This window comes from Diadema setosum, chromosome 5 (assembly GCF_964275005.1).
Source record: "Diadema setosum chromosome 5, eeDiaSeto1, whole genome shotgun sequence".
NCBI lineage: Eukaryota > Metazoa > Echinodermata > Echinoidea > Diadematoida > Diadematidae > Diadema > Diadema setosum.
In genome coordinates, this window is record NC_092689.1 from 23382465 (window position 1) to 23398262 (window position 15798).

Below are 15798 nucleotides of genomic sequence, written 5' to 3' on the forward strand. Positions count from 1 at the left end.
TGAATATTATGAATATTATCATAATTGCATTCACATTGCACATTTTGAATTTCACTCTTAACGAGTGAAGAAGCCTTAAGAACAATTTCGATCTCAACAACGTTTAAAACCCTATCAGTTTGATATGAACACCAGTATAATATCGCTTTAAATGAGTGTCAGTGCTCTTCAAGCAACTAAACACTGGGAACGGCGGGGACAAGGTAGTATAATAACTGTTCCGAAAAGGAGCAGTCGTATTTACGTTAAGATTATCATTATTTTTTTCTTATTGACGGTGGAGTTAACGGGGACAGGCATTTGCTGTTTGGCCTGCGTGCACAGGCTTCCAAACCTCGCTATACAAACTGAAGTTACATAACCGACCGATAGTGCTACGATAAAGAAAAGATGAATGAAAATCCTGCTGAGTCACTGTATGCGCTGCGGATGAGAAGTCACAGGCAACGTCGCCCCTGTGCAGCTGACACGCCCTGATAAATATCGGAACCAGTATAAGGTGTAGTATAAGGTATAGTATCGGAACTAGTATTACTTTAGATGGCTCAATCCTGAAAATCTTACCCACTATACGACTTTTTTTTTTTTGTTTTTTTTCTTTGTTTGTTTTTAGAGCTAATCATTGACAACAATAAGCTTACTTGGAAACCTCAGATCGACAGCGTTTGTCGTGCCATATCCCGTAACATAGGAGTAATTAATAAAGTAAAGTATACTTCCCATAGTATGCTCTAGCTGTTAATGTTGTATTCTACATTGACTTTACATTATCAAGTTTATGGTACTCTGGCATGGGTTCACACTCATTCAACATAATTGTCATGATAGAATACTTCTCCTCCTGAAAAAAAAAAAAAAAAAAGCTTTGCGAATAATTTGTCATACTTCCTGCGGGTTCCCTTGCAAATGTTCTAATTTCTGAAACTAAGATACTGAAAATTTCGTTATCACCTGGGTCAATTCATGTACAAACTAAAAAATCAAGCGTTGTGTTCTGTTTTCTCCGATTTATTCCATAAAAACGAATCAATTCATATTATGTGTCCAACCTGTCATTCGAACGAACTTCATCTGCCGTTAACGGGAAGCATTCTCATCCATTTTATATTTACATTTTTCTTTTGTGAGAATGTGTTACCTCTCCTCTGCAAATTCTTATCCTTGTCCAAAATGATCTGTTTCAAAGTGAACTCATGATTCCTTCCCAACCCCATTTTTTTTTTTTTTTTTTTTTTTTTTTTGCTGCAAGAAGGCGATTTTGTGAAGGGCTTTCATTGGTAAGGTTATAGTTCTGTTGTTAGTGTTCGTGTTAGTGTATTCACCAACAATTTATTTCGGCACACAAATTTGCGAGGTATATATATATATATATATATATATATATATATATTGTAGCGAACAACGGGGCCTTGGCACTTATGCAGACCGAGCCGACCGTCCGTTTGATCGAAATATACGATCACTCTATGAAGAGGATAAAACCTTAAGTTTCCCACCACTTGTACGTCACCAGTCTACACCTTGCACTTCACACCATCTGATTCAACGGCACACTCTCACTCTCATATCTAATTCACCCAACACACTTGACCAGTGAATTTTCACTCTCACTCCCGACGTCGTTTCTAGAGTAAGTCGTCCTCCGACGTTCGCCCTGGAAGTACGTCGTTTGTACTTTTCATTTCCAAAGTACTGTACTTCGTTCTCCGACGTCAGTTCTGGAAGTACGTCGGACGTACTTGTTCCTTCCAAAGTACTGAACTTCGTTCCCCGACGTCTGTTCTGCTCGGACGTACTTGTTCCTTCCAAAGTTCTGAACTTCGTTCTCCAACGTCTGTTCTGGAAGTACGTCGGACGTGCTTGTTCCTTCCAAAGTTCTGAACTTCGTTCTCCGACGTCCGTCCAGATACTCAGTTATCCCACGGTGCAGCAAAGCCCGCTCGAGAATGCTCGCAAAGGCTGCTGGACGAGTTGTCTTCTGCTGCAGAACCACTGGTTGCCATCCTAGTCTCACCAGCATTCATTCCAACCAATACTTATATTATATTGAACACGAATGCATTAACTTCCGAGGCGATGTACCGGAACACCAACTTGATTATTTACAGGTATAGTGAGTACATACTCACGTTCACAACTCGTACCGAGCACAAGACAGAAAGACAATGCTATCCCGAGGATCAGCCTCTCCTCTGCACTGTCGAGCACTGGGTATATGAGCAGAGTAGCGTGCAAGTACACTATCAGCACTTACCTTCCTGAACAAAAATTGACGTAGTTAATAGTACCTGTAATAGTACCTGTGCTGAATTATTATCGGCATGGTTATCAATTTCTCCTAAAATTTCCTTTATTCTTTCTTTAGTTTTACACAGAGTTAAGCTATCCCTTTAAACTCTTCACAGTTTGATTGAAATTATTTAAATCAAACATCAACACCATATTCAGTCCCATAACTGATCATGTTTACTAATTAATCAACGTTAATTGTCTAAAATGTGTCATATGGCCAACCTGTATACACACGTATACACACACAATGCTAAATGTGTGTGTCAAACCTCTGTAACACAACTTTGAACTAACTGTAGGAATTATCGCTGCACTTATCATCCATACTTTTTATCACTATCTGAATCTCCACAAAAACCACTAATTGACAAATAATCATCAATACAGAAGGCTGACTTAAAGGAATAATTCAAACACTCTTTTAGAATGCATAGCTTGTTACATGTATAAATCAGCAGAAAGTAACCACGACTACATTGTGTTACTGAATTTCTATGAACAAATTTCGCTCTAACAATGGTGTTGCACAAATTCCAAATGAACTGCAGTAACACTACACAAAATAAATATCATTTTGTTACAATATATAAGAATGAGTTTATTCTACTCAAGTTTTCAGCGGCCTCCGCCTTCAGGAGTCTTGACAATGACGGCATCAAAACAGAGCAAAACAAAAATTGAACACTAGAGCGCGCACTCATAGACAGACTTGGTTGCTATGAGACACGGCTGGGAGTGCACACCAGTGAAGGGAGCTAAGGGACCAAGCTTTGGAGAGTGCGTTTGTGTGTGTGGGTGTGTGGAGGGGGGTTTCTCACCTCCCGTGGTTAGAAGCATCAGAATGCAAGCTGTTATTCATGCGATCTGGTGCATTATAAATACAATGTTACGGCTTATTCTAATAAACCAACACATCGTCTTAATTTGTGACTTTTTGGTGGTTGGAAATCCATATTTGTTTCTTAATCGCGCTGCGTGAAAAAAAAAAAAAAATGTGAGGCGTATTGACGTGAGCGTGACAAGGATCCCTGAGAGGTGAGTCTCACGAGAAACGTGGTAGGTGTGTCATTTCATATTCTTCAAATCTTGAGCATTGAGATTATGAATTATTATATTCCACATGATAAGAATCTTGCCATAGGATTGGTCAAAAGCTGATCACGTGGTAAAGCGTATAGTTTTGCCCATCACAGTCCGTACAGTCCTAACGCGTGATCACCTATAGTTTTTAGTACGTGCGAAGTATTTAGAAGTGCGTTACACAGTGGACTATATCCTTTACCTAGGTCAAGTGATAGTCCAACTCATGTGTAAAGCGGTAAGTACAAATTGTTGTTATTGTCAGCTACGTCTAATGTTGATTCGTATATGTTACCGTGCGTGTCGTAGTCTGAGCTTCCTTGGAGTTTTGCCTTGTTCGTGCTTCAGAATGTTCAGCGGGTTTTTGTTGTTGTTGTTTTTTTAACAACAACATGATTGGTAAGTGAACATAGCCTAAGCCTGATAAGGATACCTGGTCTATACCTACTAAGGATAGGCCTAGACCCTAGCTAGGCCTACACGTTAGATCTGTAGTTTTCATGTTTACTTTAAAGGGGCATTCCAGACGGTTTTCATAATTTCACATCATGAGGTACATAAGTCGACAGCTCCATTATAGATTTGTGGAATTTATTGTGGTCCTTGAGCAGAAAAACAGTACTCTGAAAAATCTTAAACAAATTACATGCACTGAACAGTGTTGATGACATTCCATTGGGAGCCTCACATATTTCAGAAATGTAGCAGTGTAATCCCATTACAATACCACTTGCTTGACAAGTTCACCTGTGTAGAATGTATGCATGTCATCTTGTTTTGTTCTGTTCCCTTAAGCCCCAACTCATGCATTCTTATGGTGAGGCTGCTATGTCATCATCCTTGTTCATTGCAATTTGTTGTAAATTTCGAAACATTCTTATTCCTCAACCCAATAACTATAAACTCTGAAACCTTGTACTCGGTATAACTGATTTACAATTGTTCAAATGTAAAAGTCTGAAAATCATCTGGAGGTCCCCTTTAATAGTCTAACTAGCTGTGTTGTTCGTCACCTCACCATAAAACACATTCACATATACGCCAATAGCAATCGACAGTGACGTGTAACACTGAATTGTAAATAATAAATATTTGGACATGGAGCTACAGATCGGTCCGTCCTGGCAAACCATCCAGAGTTGAAAACAAGAGAAACCAAATTGCTGATGAATGTCTTTCTTGAAACAAGGTATGAATGAGAAATGCTGAAACTGTCGAGAAGCTTCATTCTGGGAGACAATATACATGATCACATGTTGATGTGACCCTTCTTTGTGCTGATGTGACCCTTTTCATTCATTTTTTCCAATTTCCAACAGAAATATATAGATATTTTACATAAATTGAATGCTCGCTCATGCAAAATCACATCACAATACATAATAAAAGATAAGTTTACAAAATATTTTAAGTAGGCCTATACTGAAATGCAGGAAATAGGGAGCGATAAAAAGCCGTGCTTGTAGGGTAATGCAACAGATTATATGATTGATATACTGTTATACATTTCAAAAAAAAAGGCAGAAATACTAAAGAAACTGAGATATTGAAACCGAAATAACCTGAAACAAACACCCTGGACAAATCCCTACACTAAGTTGCTGTCATGCTGGAGGAGAAAGGAAAGAGGCCGGGAAAGAGGTGTGTGCCTGAGAGAGAGAGTGAGAGAAACTGATTACATGGTGTGAAGATAAAAAGATAGAAGCCTATAACAAGGAGCCGCTCAGCAGTGTTGCTTGATTTGAACAGAAAATAAAGTTGGATTTTCCACTTCTTTGAAACCATTAAAGGATCAACACAATTCTACGATTTCATGATGTCAATACAGCTAAGCCATTAGATTTGGTGATGAGACTCAGAAAATTGTTTGTATATAATAAGATTATTTTTCTTCAAATCATTTTTAACAGAACTTAAACTTGGGAACGCCTTTAAACTATGGAGCAGAGATGAAACCAATATCTAAGTCCAGCAAATGTAAATTTAGCCTGTGTAAAAATAATCCTAGTTAAAGGCAAATGAAATTCATCAGAGCGATGAGTCGGGTGTTTATGGCAGGAGCGGTTTCTCGCTAACATGCTCGTGAAAACGGATGGTAATGAATTGTTACATGATTATTACTGCGTTTGTACATAAATTGGCCAAGATGATAATAATAAACATCGGTTATCTTTAAAATGTTGTTTTCGGAAAACAAAACATTGGTGTAAGATCTCTAAGATACGTGGCAAATTATTCGAAGGGCTTTTTTTTTTTTCTGCAGACTGGACAGTCTGTCGAGATAAGTTGGATGAGTGCTCCCCAAAGTTATGGTACCATAATTAAGATAAGGTAAAATTATACTATTGGGGAGACTATTCAAAGTATTATGAATAATATTCATTTAGTTTTTAGACAACTTGTTTGACCTTATCCAACACAGCAATTCTTTAAGTTCAGAATTCAACGTATCCACCAGAATGTGGGGATCTGAATAGGAAAGAAATACATTTGAGTCATTAGCAAACAGTGCGGAAGATGAAATTTTAGAAGCATTTATTACATCATATATGTACAGAATAAACAAAAGAGGCCCTATACCCTGAGAAGTACAACAGTTGACAGAACTTCAAAACAACAGAAATTCAATTCAATTCCTTTGAGATATGGAAATATACTGTTCTGGTGATATCTTGTCCAATCTGAGAAAAATAAAGGTTAAATGCATCAGTTATCAACACAGGGTCTGCCATTTCCTTATCATCAAATTCAGCCCTATTATACGGTATTTATCCTTATCATTATTTGCAACACTATTTATTATTTTCCAAGTCTTATGTCATTCTTGAAAAGAGATATCTGATTCGATAATGCTTCTTCCCCGTATAAAACGCAGTATTCTTGTAAGAATACTTTTATACGTAATGTACGGTAAGATAGTCAGTACGATTAATTTTGTCTGCATAATATAAATCATTTTGTTCAATTGTTATCCACGGTAATGTAGGATTTTTTTTTTTTTTTTTATAATCACGTTCAACTTCAACCAAAGGAACATATTCATCCAAATAAGAACTCAGAATTTTCATAAAAACATCAAATGATATCCAAATCAGTCTAGTGACTGCTATATACTTCTCTCCCAATTTCTTCATTCAAACTATTCTTCAAATTCTGTGAATTATCCGTTGTTACATTTCTGAATGCTTCTCGAGTAGGACTTATTGGTTTCGTGGTGACTGAAACAGAAGTGAAAATCATAACCAAAGTGTGCACTTAGATCGTTGAATGAAGATCATAAAAATGCACGAACTCTCTCGTATGGTAGGGGTTTCCCCTTCCACACCCTCCCCGTAAATATACCTGAAGATAATATTTGAGTTTCAGGTTTGAAAATACCAAATCTCCCTCGTGTGGGACTAAATATATTTCTCTTACTTTTCATGATAAAAACAAAAATCGAATATTTCACCAAAAGTCTGCCCCAGATCTCTGATTTTCAAGGATGAAGATGCAATAATCTCCCTCGTGTGGCAGGGGGTCCCCTCCCACACTCTCCCCTGCACATTTTCTTGAATATATTTTTTTTTCTTATTTTTTGACAGAAACAAAAATCGAATACTTCACGAAAAGTATGCAGCAAAAAGTATGCACCAATAAATTAATTCAGAAATCTCCCTCGTGTGAGAGGGTATCGTCCCTCGATCACCCTCCCCCACACATTTCCCTGAATATAACATTTCTCTTACTTTCGTTGCAGATTTGTAGATTTGAAGTCTAAAGATGCAAAAAATTTCCCTCGCGTAGAAGGGGTATCCAACTCCCACAACCTCCCAATCACATTTTACTCAATATATATTTTCTTGCTTCTTTCAAAGAAACAAAAATTGAATATTTGACCAAAAGGGTGCACCAGATCTCTGAATTTCAAGTCTGAAAATGCAAAATGGAAGGGGGTACCCCTCCTATACCCTCCCCCGCTCTCGCACATATCTTCCAAGTCCCCCCCCCCCATGTAATAAATTCTCATATAATTTCCCTATTACCATTTTCATTCCATTTCATTTAATTTTGTACGCACACATCTCACGCGTGTGCGTATTACGCGTTTACACTCGTGCAGTAATGGTGACGGATTTTCGCCGGTGATACATAGGCCTCCACATCAGTTTTCGGCTGAATGAAAGTCCATCGGACACCAAGGTTCACATACTTGTGTGAAATAGGACTTTGTTAGGTGATACGCTATCGGCGTATCACCTCTTGAGTTTGTACGGAATCTTCCTTTTTTTTTAATTATGCCTCCGCCAACGAAGTGGCCGGAGGCATTACGCTTTCGGGTCGTCCGTCCGTCCGTCCGTACGCCATTGTCGAACGTCCGTCCCGTTTTGTTTTTGTCGATATCTCAAGAACCGTGTGGTGGTTTTACATCAAACTTGGTATGAGGGTATATCCTGGGGGGGGGGGGGGGATAATACTTGTTTGGATTTTAGGGTCACGGGGTCAAAGGTCAAAGGTCACAGGTTATTTTGTAAAAAAAAAAAAGGGTTGAAAATTCATGTTTTTTTCCATATCTCGCAAATGGTTCAAGGTATCTTCATGGAACTTAGTATATTAATATGCTTGTTCCAATGGGCAGTGATTATCTAGGGAAGTTGGGGGTCATGGTTCAAAGGTCAGGGGTCAAAGGTCAAGGTCAACTCAAAATATCACTACTTTCCTTATATTTATGCAATGCCTGAAGGTTTTTTTTTTTTTTTTTTTTTTTACTTGATGTATGCATGTATTACCCAATATATATTCTGTGGGAAGTTTCTTGCCAAAAGGTCAAAGGTCAAGTGAAAGTGCTGAATTGCACTTTTTCCTCCATATCTCAAAAGTAACTCAAGGTATCATCATGAAACTTACATATTTATGCATGTTCAACCTAACAGTGATTCTCTTTGGAACTGTGAGGTCAAAGGTCAAAGGCCAGGTTTAGATAATGCTATTTTCCCATTTGATACTGAAATTATACTTTTTCTCAATACCTTGAAAATTACTCAATGCATAAACTTATAAAACGGTCAAAAGTAAAATAAAAACCAATAGTTCCCCAAATACCTGCACTCTGACATTTTAATCATTCATCCAATTGAACCTAGTTCTAGGAAAGTGAACAGTCAGCACATTTGTGGCAAACCTGTCATTTTAATATTTTGCCAATTGTGTGAAACTGTCATCACACATTGTCAAGACATTGTACTATAGACCTATTAGGAGAACCATGCATTATGGCGGAGGCATGTCAGTCGCCGTAGCGATATATCTAGTTCTTCTTTCTTTCTGACGAATTTTGTGGACAAAATATCTCAACAATGACAGGACGGAATAACATGAAATTTTCAGTCAACATATCTCATATCAATATCTCTGTACATGAAACTTTTCATGACGATAACATATCTGTGACGTCATCTAGCCGCCATTTTTTGATTTTCAGATAAAGTCACATGATCGATCATAACTTCATATCAAAATGTCATTTCTATACCATTTTCGGTGAATATAAAGTTCAGATCACGTTTGATCTTCATTTTCTATGCTAATTACCCAAGTCATCATTACACAATTTTAAAATGCCTAAAACGACTTCCCAATGGGAAATCTCAAAGTTTCAGACAATTTTAAGCGTTTCAAAAAATTCCGCGCGTACACGTCCGTCCGCGCATTTTCACGCGCACAGCGCGTAAGCAACATGAACATGCACTTTTTTTTTCGACTGATTTGGATTCCTGATATATGAAGTAACAATATCCATTGATTTCCGATCGGTTTTGACCTATAACAAAGGAATGCACTGGCGCCAAAGTGAAAAATCCACGCGCGCGTCTTTCTGCAAATATAGCTAAAAAACATGTCTTTGTTTATTTAGCTCTTTAAATCGTAGAATTAATTTTTTTTTTTTTTTTTAGGTACTGCTTCTGACATTCATTTGCTCGTATCTCTGTTGTTTAAGCTCAATATTTTTCCAAATTCAGGTATGTTTTACTTTGAACATTTGCCTTTCAAGTCTATGTCATGGTTTTGAAATTTGATGACGTCATCATAATTATTTTAAATTGTGATTAAAGGTAAAGACTCAAAATCAGACAAGGTTACGTATTATGTTTATGGGAAGTGATTTTTTTTTAAACCATGCATTGAATTGACAACGCTTAAGCACCTTTATCTCAGTTGATTTTGCTCCATTTCCTCTCAAACTTAAGTATGTTGTAGCTTAGACAATAAGCTGCAGTAATCATACATTTCATTTTTTTCAAATCTCATCAGGTTGACAATTTTGCAACTTAAAAGTGAAAATGAGAATGGAATGTGGACGAAACGATTCCTGATTCATCTATCACGTACATAAGCTTACGTTCCTCATATTTTCTCGTCGAAAGTATGGCCGAGAGGTTAGAGGCGACGTCTCAGAGACGTGAGGTTGCACACGTGCGGTTTCGAACCCCATTAAAGCACGAAACAGAATACTTAGCTCTTTTACATTTTTCGTCTTCAATGGTGTATTACACCTTCGTCCATGTAGAAATCACGTTCGTATGTAAATGCACCTATACACACACACACACACACACACACACACACACACACACAATATCCCTTTGTTTTGTGTTGGATACCGCATTGCTTCGACGGCTGCAAAATTTTGCAGGCTGAGTTTGTCAAACCGATCATAGTATGTAATGACGAGGATGTGTTTTACTTTGAACAATTGTCTTTCAAGTTCATGTCATTGTTTTGTATTTTGATGACGTCATCACACTGAAAATTGTGATTAAAGGCAGGGTATCAAAATCAGCCGATTATAGGTGTTATGTCTACGGGACGTATTTTTCCCCAAGTTGCCAGAAATGGCATAGCAACATCAGTCGTTACAAGGCCGCATTTCCGTCCAGCAATGCAATACATGTTCACAGGGCCACGTTTGTTGAGTGGCCATTGACTTTTCCCCCTGTTATATCTATAAATTGTTTTTTTTTTCTTACCAATTCCGTGGATGTTCCGTGGCCGAGTAGTTAGAGAAACGGTTTCGCATGCACGCTCAATATAACTTCAAGTTGCTATATCACATTCTTTTCCTTGCCAATCACAGATGACCAATATCTGATGACCCCAAGCGTATCACCTAACTCATCCTCAATGTGACGAATTTCATATCTCGTTGTTGTTGTTTTTGTCGTTGTGTGTGTGTGTGTGTGTGCGTGTGTGCAGGTGAATGATGCGTGAAAGATACGCCAACATCCATGAATGTTGAAAACTGACATCTGTTTTCTGAGTCTTATTATTTCGTATCAATTTCCCTTTTAAGCGGATAGGCCTATGTTTATTCCACAAGAAAAACAAACAAACAAACAAACAAACAGACAGACAAACCGCGTGACTGATATATGATCGAAACACAAACGCATGCCTTTAGGTTACGAAGCAGCTATCATGGATGAAACTGAATACGAATTCTTCCTCGTTTGGCACTGTCTACTCCGTGTTGCCTCCGTATTCCTACCTTGTAGGCACCGGCTACTCCGTGTTGCCTCCGTGTATGCTCATTCCGAGATAATCCGTGAAGATATCGACGTCTGGACGTTCGTATTAGCATCGGCTCCATCCGGGATGAAAAAAAAAAACAAAACACACACACACAAAAAAAAAAAAAAAACATGTATTTTGCCAATACAAGCTCATAAAGTCCATGAAATTTGCTAACATCTTCCCCCATCAGTACAACAGCCACCAGCCCCTCAAACTGTTCGTATAGTGGTCGCCCGAGAACCTTCAACGTGACCCACACACATCTCATACCTGTGTTTTGTTTTGTTTTTGTGTGTGTTTTGATTTGTTTTGTTTTGCTTTGCTTTGTTTATGCCATGATGTTCCCGCAAGATGAGAGTTTGCAACATAGAGATTTGCCTTTGTGATGTCGACAAGCAGAGGCATATGTAGGCTGCTGTATTTTTTTTTTCTGGTGTGCTTGTATTGTTATACTTAGCTCTGGAGGCATGACTCCCGAGAATGATATAGTATCAACAGCAAAGGCAAATGTCATCTGTCAACATTTTGGGGATATCCATGTAAAGACGGCGAAAGGACCCAGTTGTATCCGTGCTCTTCCTTGATATGTTAGCTCCGTATCATTTCCGCTGTGGTCCGAGTGCTAAGGCACCGTACTGATATATGACCGAAACACAAACGCATGCCTTTAGGTCACGAAACAGCTAATTTTTCATCCCGGACATCATGGATACGGCCTCCGTACTTGTCTGTGTAGACACCCAGTTGGGATCGTATTCACATCGGCATTGCCAGGAAGAAGATCCTTGGTAATCCGTGAAGCAATCCGTGAAAGTGTAAAAAGGGCTTAATGCTATATAACATTTTAAGTCAACCATTCAGTACTTCATGCATATATAGGCCGATCAGTCGCGTTTGGTATGAAATACCAAATTGTTAATGAACTGGATGGTGGTGGGGTTCCGTTCCATTTCCCCCCAAGTCCAATTTTGTAGCTTTTCATTGGTCACACCAAACAAATGGTTACTATTCCTTAATCTTCTCACCCTCGGCTTCTTTAAAAAGTCATATGTATTCACAGCTGTATTCCTAATACTGAGTCTATTTTTGTGGAAATCGAGTAGTCAGTTCATTGATAGTTCAAAGTTGCATTTTTCTCATGCTTTATCTTTTGGAACATGTGCATACTGTCGAGTGCATTGCACTACGGCTATGATGTTGCCAAGTCACCCATGCGATACACGTACATTATGCGGCTTCACAAGTACTAGGTGTTTCAAAAAACATTTCCCACTTTTGATCGTTAATAGTTCAAAAACTATTCATCAGATAAAACTGTAATTGATATGAGTAATAGCTGAATAGTGTACACTTTTGTTGAAGGTAATTTGAGTGTGAAAACTGTGAACTTATCATGGATTTCATGAAACTGATTTATGCTTTCATATTTAAACCACCTCCAACAAAATTGTACACTATACAGCTATCACTCATCAATGACGTTGTTATCTGATATATATTTATTGAATTATTAAGAATCAAAAGTGGAAAATCTTTTTTGAAACACCTAGTATTTCACATTGTAACAAATTGGTTGACCAAACCGAGATTTCTGACGTTATTGTATTTTCTTCTGAGGATTATTACAAGCAATGTTACACCACCTTATTATCTTACCCATGTATGTCTGTTAAAAATGTTAGGTAATGCATCTAATGGTATTGACGATATCAATACTCTTAATGATGATATGCCTGATCTTGACCTCATTCACGATGACCATGACGCTTCATTCCATCCGAAACCAAGAACATCTAGTTATATTTTACCGCAACATGTAGCACAGCTCAAGTCTTTCAGAGCGGAGTATACTTTCTCAGTTTGCATTATAATATAAGGAGTTTGATTAAAATTTTTGACCAATTACAATTATTTCTTGACACTTTGAATGTAAAACTTTCAGTTTTGGCATTATGTGAAACTTGGATGGCTGAAAATTTAACTTCCTTTGTACAATTAGATGGTTACACACTGGTAACAAATAATAGAGTTTGTGAACGCGGTGGAGGTGTGGCATTTTATGTGAAAAATAATTTGAAAGTTGAAACGATAACCCAGCTGAATCATATGTCTGATTAAATTGAAAGTATTTTTATTGATATAAGTATGCCAGGTGGTAAAAATGTATTAATAGGAGAAATTTACAAGCCCCCAAGCTGTAATCATTCTGACTTCATCTAAACTTTAGAAATTATTTTAGATTCGCCCTATTTCCGCAACAAACACGTGTATATAAGGGGCGACTTTAATCTAGACTTACTTGATTATGGTAAGCCACAAACCGTGATTTTTTTGATACTATGGTTTCATCCTCTTTCACTCCTTGTATTACCAAGCCAACAAGATAATGTGGAGCCTCCGCAACACTGATCATATAACATATTTTTAAACAGTCATGATTATGTTGATCAATGTATCGTTGTTACGGACATATCAGATCATTTTCCCGTTATAGTTTCTTCCATTTCTGTTATACCTGAATCCCATAAACAAAAGGTGTGTAAAAATTTATCGCAATCACGAGTATTCTCCGATCATAATATCCAGCTGTTCAAACAAAGTTTATCCGAAATTGATTGGAATGAGGTTTTTGACTCTACTGATCCGAATGATGCGTATGACAGATTTATGAATATTTTGGTACCCTTATATCACTTGCATTTCGCTTTGAGAAATCAAAGAGGAAACTACAAAACAGTCCCGCGCTCACCTTGGATAACAAAAGCTCTAGATCCATAAACAGGAAAAATACTTTGTTTTACAGATATAAATCACGTAATACAGCTTTGAATAAATCAAAGTACATTTAATATCGGAACACTCTTACATCCCTGTTGCGTAAAGCAAAAAAAAAGGATTATTTTAGTTCTTTGTTTGAACAGCACAAGTCAGACGCAAAATCTCCTTGGCATGTAATAAATAGTGTTATTCATAAACGTGTATCCTTTGTGGAGGGAAGAATTTAACAGATGATGTCGAAATTGCGGAAGCATTTAACTCTTTTTTTTTTAACATTGGTCCGAATCTGGCCCGCAATATTTCATCTGTACACAGACCCTTTCATTCATATGTACTAAATTCCAGTCCTCAGTCTTTATTTTTTTTCTCCCAGTACTTGAAGCAGAGGTCTTAGATATTGTCAATTCTTTAAGCCCAAAGAAGAGTACAGGTCATGATGGGATTTCTAATCACCTCATGAAACATATTGTAAATGAAATACTTTCACCATTAGTTCACATTTTGAATTTATTTTTATTAACAGGTATTGTGCCCACTAAAATATTTTTTTCACATTGGCGGGAGACAGCTCGGCGACCCGAGGGCAAAACAGATGGGATTGAAGTTTGCATTTTTAGTTGTTTTCTTGTGACACAATATTTTTTAAATGTTTTCTCTACTTACATAGATGCTCATGAAATTGCATTTTAATGCTCTTTCTTGTTGTTTCATGGTCATTGGAGGCTTTAGTTTCGCCTTCGGGCACGAGCGAGTTGTGTTTGTGTATTGTGTAGCCCCACATACTCTCAAATTTGTTGTGCCTGTGGATCAGCTGCTGTGCAACTGCAAGTCATCAGTCGTGATCGGTGTAGCAAAGCTTTGTCACGGTTTTCATCTCTAACTTGGCCTTGGGCATTTCTGTTTGCATCAGTCACTGTAAGTTAATTTTCCTTTTTTCATTATGGCCACAAATTTTAGTGAAGATACTAGCCTAGTTTCACATGGGTCCACTGCCAATCAATCTCGGTCTCGCACACTCAGTCACACAAAATGCATTGGTCCATGTCAGACTAAGTACAATGACTCAGTTCGAGAGGTTGATATGTTAGAATGTAGTGCGTGTTGTGGTTGGATGTGTTTCAAGTGCCTGACATACAATAAAACTGAGAAGAAGATGCTTTGCAAGCCTGAAATTCAGTGGAAGTGTCCTTCATGTGTGAAGTTGCCTGTGCAGGGCCAGGCCCAAGCACAAGGGCAAGGCAAGTCAGAGGTTTCACAGGCTAGACTTGATAGCATTGAAAGCAAGCTTGATAAGGCAATCCTCATGTTTCAAAATAGCTTTCAGGTTCTGGCTGACAAGCTGGATAGGAAGGTTGATCGAGTTGAGGTTGAGCAGCTTCAGACACAGCTCACAGCTGTTCGGTGTGACGTGGATAAGTTGAAAGCAACGCAGAATGTAGCCCCTGCTGCAAATGAAGGTGTTGATTCATGTATCAGTGAATTGGAAGCAAGGGAAGAGAGGAAACTCAATCTTGTCATTTTCAATGTGAGGGAGAGTGACAGTGCTGATGGCAAAATTAGACAGAGGGAGGACACTGAAACAGTCCAGGCTGTTCTGGCTCAAATTGAGGTAGCATCAGTTACTATCACAGACTGCAGACGCCTGGGACCATACAGACGAGATTTTGCTGGGAGGAAACCCCGTCCCTTGCGCATCAGTACTGAGTCAATTGCCCAGAAGGATGCTATCCTCAAGTCAGCCCATCGCTTGAAGGAGCTAGATGGCACAAAAAACATTGTAATTAGGAAGGACTTGACTCCACTTCAGAGGGAACAGGAAAAAAACTTAATGGCAGAGTGGCAAAAAAAGAAGGAGGAGTCTGTCCGGAAAGGCGACCTGTCAGCCAAGTGGATTCGGAGGAACGGCAAAGTTGTAAACATCGGGAAGTATCCAGCTGTTCCCAGTCAGTCGCCTCAGAGCACAGCACAGGTGCCTCAAAGTCAAACCCCGCCTCGGGAGAGGCAGGTTCCAGAGATGCCGGATCTGGCCAGTCGTCAAGACTTCCCAGAGATCGGCAAGTAGGAGGGCACGCAGATAATCTCAAGTGTATATATACT

The 15798-nt window shown here is 38.4% G+C and overlaps 1 protein-coding gene across 1 annotated transcript in view; it reads left to right on the top strand.

Moving 5' to 3' along the window:
* Positions 1–476: 476 nt before the first annotated feature.
* Positions 477–15798, top strand: part of LOC140229207 (S-crystallin SL11-like) — an 82097-nt gene continuing 66775 nt past the window's right edge. Inside the window, exon 1 of the mRNA XM_072309477.1 lies at positions 477–511. The gene's annotated coding sequence lies outside the window, so the exon portion shown is untranslated. The remainder of the gene's footprint in view (positions 512–15798) is intronic.